The following is a 6,093-nucleotide window of genomic DNA, read 5'->3' as shown; positions in this document are numbered from 1 at the left end:
GGGCCCGTGAGCCATGGCCGCTGAGCCTGCGCGTCCGGAGCCTGTACTCCGCAACGGGAGAGGCCGCAGCAGTGAGAGGCCCGCATACCACAAAAATAAATAAATAAAATAAATAAATAAATAAATAATTTTTAAATAAATAAATAAAAATAAAACACAACTGGTACCATCCTCATACTATGGACAGGGCAATTGGGATTCAGAGATTTAAACAATCTGCCTGAGAATAATAGCAATCATGTTTTCAGACTAAAGTAGAAATATATCAAAGACAATAGAGGAGAGTGCTGATGGCTGTGCAACATTGTGAATGTACTTAATGCTACTGAATGGTATACCTAAAAATGGTTAAAACTGTTTATTTTGTTACGTATACTTACCACAAAAAAAAAAAAAAAAAGCTACAAAAAGACCCCTGAGACTAGAAAGACCAAAATAATGACCAAATCCAAAAAGTGCTCTTAAGTGGAGAAAATCATTATTTAAAAAATATTGTCAGAGGACTTCCCTGGTGGCACAGTGGTTAAGAATCCGCCTGCCAAGGCAGGGGACACAGGTTGGATCCCTGGTCCGGGAAGACCCCACATGCCGTGGAGCAACTAAACCCATGTGCCACGACTACTGAGCCCATGCATCACAACTACTGAAGCCTGCAAGCCCTAGAGCCCACATGCCACAACTACTGAAGCCCATGCGCCTAGAGCCTGTGCTCTGCAACAAGAGAAGCCACTGCAGTGAGAAGCCCACGCACTGCAACAAAGAGTAGCCCCCAGTCGCCGCAACCAGAGAAAGCCTGCGCACAGCAACGAAGACCCAACGCAGCCAAAAATAAATAAAAATTTTTAAAAAATAGTCAGAAAAACTGAATATCAATGTGGAGAAAAACATATCCACACCATACACTATGAGTAATTCTAAATATATGAAAAACCAATAAGCTTTCAAATAATTTTGGAGAAAACAGAAGAGCATATTTATTGCATCTGTGGGAAAGGGATAAAATTTGGGGCAATAAAGGAAAGCATAAGCAACAAATTGACAGATCTGGTTATGTAAAACATACTTTCATGCAGTGAAAAAATAACAAATCTAAGATTAAAAGGATATAACAAATGGAAGCAATGCCTGCAATAATTATGACAGATAAAGCTTAATGTCTACAATATAAACCCAACCAGGGCTTCCTTGGTGGCGCAGTGGTTACGAATCCGTCTGCCAGACTTCCCTGGTGGCACAGTGGTTAAGAATCCGCCTGCCAATGCAGGGGACACGGACTCGAGCCCTGCTCCGGGAAGATCCCACATGCCATGGAGCAACTAATCCCGTGTGCCACAACTACTGAGCCTGCGCTCTAGAGCCCGCGAACCACAACTATTGAAGCCTGTGTGCCCAGAGCCTATGCTCTGCAACAAGAGAAGCCACTTCAATGAGAAGCCCACACACCGCAACAAAGAGTAGCCCCCACTTGCTGCAACTAGAGAAAGCCCGCGCACAGCAACGAAGACCCAAGGCAGCCAAAAATAAAAATAAATAAATAAAAATATTTTAAAAAAGAATCCATGTGCCAATGCAGGGGACACAGGTTCGAGCCCTGGTCCAGGAAGATCCCACATGCCGCGGAGCAACTAAGCTCATGAGCCACAACTACTGAGCCCGTGTGCTGCAACTACCGAAGCCCATGAGCCTAGAGCCCATGCTCCACAACAAGAGAAGCCACTGCAATGAAAAGCCCACACACCACAACGAAGAGTAGCCCGCGCCTGCTGCAACTAGAGGAAACCTGTGTGCAACAACAAAGACCCAACACAGCCAAAAATAAATAAATAAAATAAAAATAAATTTTAAAAATAAAAAAAAAAACCCAACCAGTTCAACATTTACTGCTCATCTGTTATGCAGCAAATGATGACTAACATACACATCCATCAAAGGATATAAACAGTTTAAGTAACAACCAAGATCAAATCAGCACTTTGGAAAAAAGATTCTCACTACTAACTGAATAAACTTTAATATTTTTAAGATACCACTTCACACTTATTAAATTACCAAAAATAAATCTAAACAATAAAACCTAAAGTTATGTGGGCCATAAGAAGAAAAGAAATATTCAGGCACTGCTGTAAAATTGTATGTATCTTCAGACTGTTCTCTGGTTAGAGTATAAAAAAGGTCATAAAATTGCCCATGGCCTGAACAATTTTTCTTGGATTTCCCCCCCAAAATTAAATAGAGGAGTAAAAAGCTAACTCTATTTTAAAAATTGAGTAAGTTTCTTGTTCACAGTAATGAAAAATTAGAAACAACCAACATGTGGAGAATGATTTATCTAAGCTGTAATTCTATATTCGATATTAAATGAAACTGCAACCTATTTCAACACAAGCTCATTTAAAAGATTTTTAAAAAGTAAGATTTTACATTAATTACAGCATAATAATAATACCTTAAATAGTTTAATAAAAATCAAAAGCAGGGCTTCCCTGTTGGTGCAGTGGTTAAGAATCCGCCTGCCAACGCAGGGGACATGGTTTCGAGCCCTGGTCCAGGAAGATCCCACATACCGGCGGAGCAACTAGGCCCATGCACCACAACTACTGAGCCTGAGCTATAGAGCCCACGAGCCACAACTACTGAACTCGCGTGCCACAACTACTGAAGCCCGCATGCCTAGAGCCCGTGCTCCGCGACAAGAGAAGCCACCACGATGAGAAGCCCACACACCACAACAGAGTAGGCCCTACTCGCCACTACTAGAGAAAGCCCACGCGCAGCAGTGAAGACCCAACGCAGCCAAAAATATATAGATATATAGATAGATAGATAGATAGAATTGAGCACATGACCCTCCCTTTCAAAATTACATTCCTAATATTAACTTAAGCTATTTATTCCTTTTCTTTCATTAAATCTCTAACTATTCTATTACATTAGTTTGACCTCATGGTCATACTCTTAAAAGTTTTAAAATGTTTTAAATTTATAAACTCAAAACTTCTTTTTCACTGTTGTTAACTGGTACTTTAAGGAGTCTAAAAATCCTAAAAAGATTCTTTTTTTAAGCTACTTTTAAATTTCTTGTACAATCTAGCAAAAATAACAATTTGATTTATCTTTACAGCCGTAAGTCTTTAATTTACAAGACACAAACTTCGATCTATTGTTAATGAAACAGGTAATTTTAATTATACGGGATATAAAAATAAGTTATTTTACCATTTCTAGTCAGAGATGAGTATCATGGTTTTGGAAAAACAAAATATCTCCTAACCTACCAAAACCTCAAAGTTATTAGTGAAAGATTTCCTGCTTCATTATTAATTAATAATTAAGAATTCTTCAAAACTACTTCTCTGACCCCTACTGTGTTCTGTAAATCTGGCAGTTAACAATTCTGTCAAAACTACTAATATTCCTTTGGTCCTAAGATTCCTGTGGAATCTTGATCCTAAATTCCACAATGGCAGAGACCGCCTTCTTTTTAGTATCTGAGAGCACACAGCAGGCAATCAATAATTGTTTGTTCAACAAAGTACAATTTCCAGGCTCTTGATTCCTCTAAATATCTACTTAAAACCAGTTCATTAAGAACCTTCGATATATTTAGAGGCACAAAAAATTCAAATCTTCACTTTTCTCATTTCTCACCAGGAATGCCTAAGTCTTTAATTCTTTACAAGGTTTTATTAACTGATTTGAAGAACATCATTTTGAAGTCTGTGTTAAGTGAAAAGTTCCCTTCAAATAAAAGAAAGGACTGATATGCTTTAAATCAAACCTTAATATCACATACATGACAAGGGATCACAACACACGCACTACTTACTTAGAGGTGAGGAGTTAGGAGACCTTAAGTTTCTGTCCCTTAATAGGCTGAGAAAGGAAGGAGGGAAGGAAGGAAGGAAAAGAGGGAGGGAGGGAGGGAAAGAGGGAGGGTGGGGAGAGAGAGAGATCAAGTATGAAATCACCTTCCCCAAACACAAATATACACAGCTATCATGAAACATTTCCGGCCAAAGATGGGTCCACATCCTAATCCCCAGAACCCATAAATGTTACCTTATTTGGAATAAAGAGTCTTTGCAGATGTATTTAAGGATTCTGAGATGAGATTATCCCGGATTATCTGGGTAGGCCATAAATGCCATCTTAAGAGAAAGGCAGAGAGAAATTTAACACCCACACACATACACTGAGAAGGCGATATAAATATGGAGGCAGAGACTGGAGTGATATGGCCAAAGAATGCCAGCAGCCACTAGAAGCTGGATTAGGCAAGGAACGGATTCTACCCCTAGAGCCTATGGAGGGAGTGCAACCCTGCCAACACCATGATTTTAGACCTCTGGCCTCCAGAACTGTGAGGATAAATTTCTGTTGTTTTAAGCCTCCAAATTTGTGGCAATTTATTATGGCACCCACAGGAAACTAATACTATTTGTAAAGAAGTTTATTGTGTTTTTCATTCATTTTTGCTATTACCTCTCAGCTTAGGTTTGCTGGCCATCTGGCCACTGAATGAAACACATAAGCTGAAAACAAAGGTAGGAAATGAAGAAAAGTATGTAAATAAGACAACAGAACATGATTATACATACAGTTGCAAAAATGCTTCCAAACATTAAGAAGAATAAAAAGCTTTCCAAATAATTGGACAGTTTGCCTAACAGAACTGTCACATTACAAAATTAGCATTTTCCTGCTTTCACTCTGGGTCATATCCTAAATTTATAGTTGAAGAAATTTCCAGGTAACATAGTAAAACTGGTGGTCCCAGGTGTTTCATGGATCTTGAGACACCTTAGTGATCTGTCTAATGCCTTGAGAACAAACAAGTATTAGTATCTGTAAGATAGCGTTCAAAATCAGCAAACAGTCACTGTACTGGACTATTTGATGTGTTCTACTTGGGGGAAAAAAAAATACTGCTAGAGCTAAACCTGAAAGATATACAAGTCCTCCTTTCCAGCTGGTCTTGAATAATTTTCTTAGGCACACTATGCCTCAAGATTGAAGTTCATATTTTTCTATTTTGACTGAAGTTCCTATTTTGTATTTCTTTCATGAAGTCATTTTGTGATATCTATAAAGTAGAATGCTTCTTCATAAAAACATTACTAAACATTTAACTTAAATTTCTGTAACACTGTGCTAAGCACTGTATTAAGAACATTAATAAACAGATTACAGAATGATACTGGATAATCAGAAATGTTTGTCATTAGAAAAACATGACTTTTCTAACTAAGCAAATACCTCTTTTTGGTGGGGGCATATACGTCTTTCTTTGGAGCTTCCGTTTTTGTTTTTCTTGAATAGAGCCCTAGAATTCTTTCTCAACATAAAATATTCATAGAATATCTGAAACCAGAAGAAAAACACTAAAATAAAATAGAGGGTAGAATATGCCAGGTGTTTTAAGACATATTCTGAAAGAAATCATAATTAGTGTGTTTTGGCTGATTTCAAAAATTTATGTCAGTGTTGAAAATGCCATTTAACTAAACACTAAAATGTATATATCAGACAGAGTAAAAATATAAAGGCTTCATTAATTTAACCAATAAAAGCTGTTAATGCTAAATTCAAGCAACAAAGTAAACAAGAAGAGTAAATTTTAGGAACTTACTCTTTTTCTTGATAAAGAGTCTTAATTGAAACAATCTTCCCAGAGGCTATTATTTTCTGGTTGGTCTAAAATGAGGGGATCAAATCTACAGAGGCCAGCAATCTCAAACTCTGGAATCTCCTCTGAATGCAACTCAAAAAGGATGACACACAAATTAAACTTAATCACTAAAAGAAAAGTGTACGCTTTCCAAACAAACTTCAGGGTAATGTCATCAAAGTTTTTTTTAAAAAATGATATTTTAATTTAAATTGCATTAAACACATAAATTAATTTAGGGGGAAATGATGAGTTTACAATATTGTGTTCTCCTATCTAATAGCACAGTATGTATTTCCAGTTACTTAATCTTTTTTTTTAAATGTCTCTTAGCAGGGCTTCCCTGGTGGCGCAGTGGTTGAGGGTCCGCCTGCCGATGCGGGGGACGCGGGTTCGTGCCCCGGTCCGGGAGGATCCCGCGTGCC

At 37.9% G+C, this 6,093-nt stretch overlaps 1 protein-coding gene across 8 annotated transcripts in view; it reads right to left on the bottom strand.

The window, feature by feature from the left end:
• Positions 1-6,093, bottom strand: part of EYA3 (EYA transcriptional coactivator and phosphatase 3) — a 104,291-nt gene that overhangs the window by 79,848 nt on the left and 18,350 nt on the right. For 2 of the 8 annotated variants that reach the window (XM_028487424.2, XM_028487428.2), the window contains one exon: positions 3,827-3,873. The exons of 5 other annotated variants lie outside the window; for them this stretch is intronic. The gene's annotated coding sequence lies outside the window, so the exon portion shown is untranslated. Of the gene's footprint in view, positions 1-3,826; positions 3,874-5,256; positions 5,362-6,093 lie in introns of all 8 variants that reach the window. One more of the 8 variants, XM_024125242.3, reaches the window with a different exon arrangement.

The sequence above is a fragment of the Physeter macrocephalus genome, chromosome 3, assembly GCF_002837175.3.
Source record: "Physeter macrocephalus isolate SW-GA chromosome 3, ASM283717v5, whole genome shotgun sequence".
Classification (NCBI taxonomy): domain Eukaryota; kingdom Metazoa; phylum Chordata; class Mammalia; order Artiodactyla; family Physeteridae; genus Physeter; species Physeter macrocephalus.
This window is presented reverse-complemented; position numbering and strand designations above follow the sequence as displayed.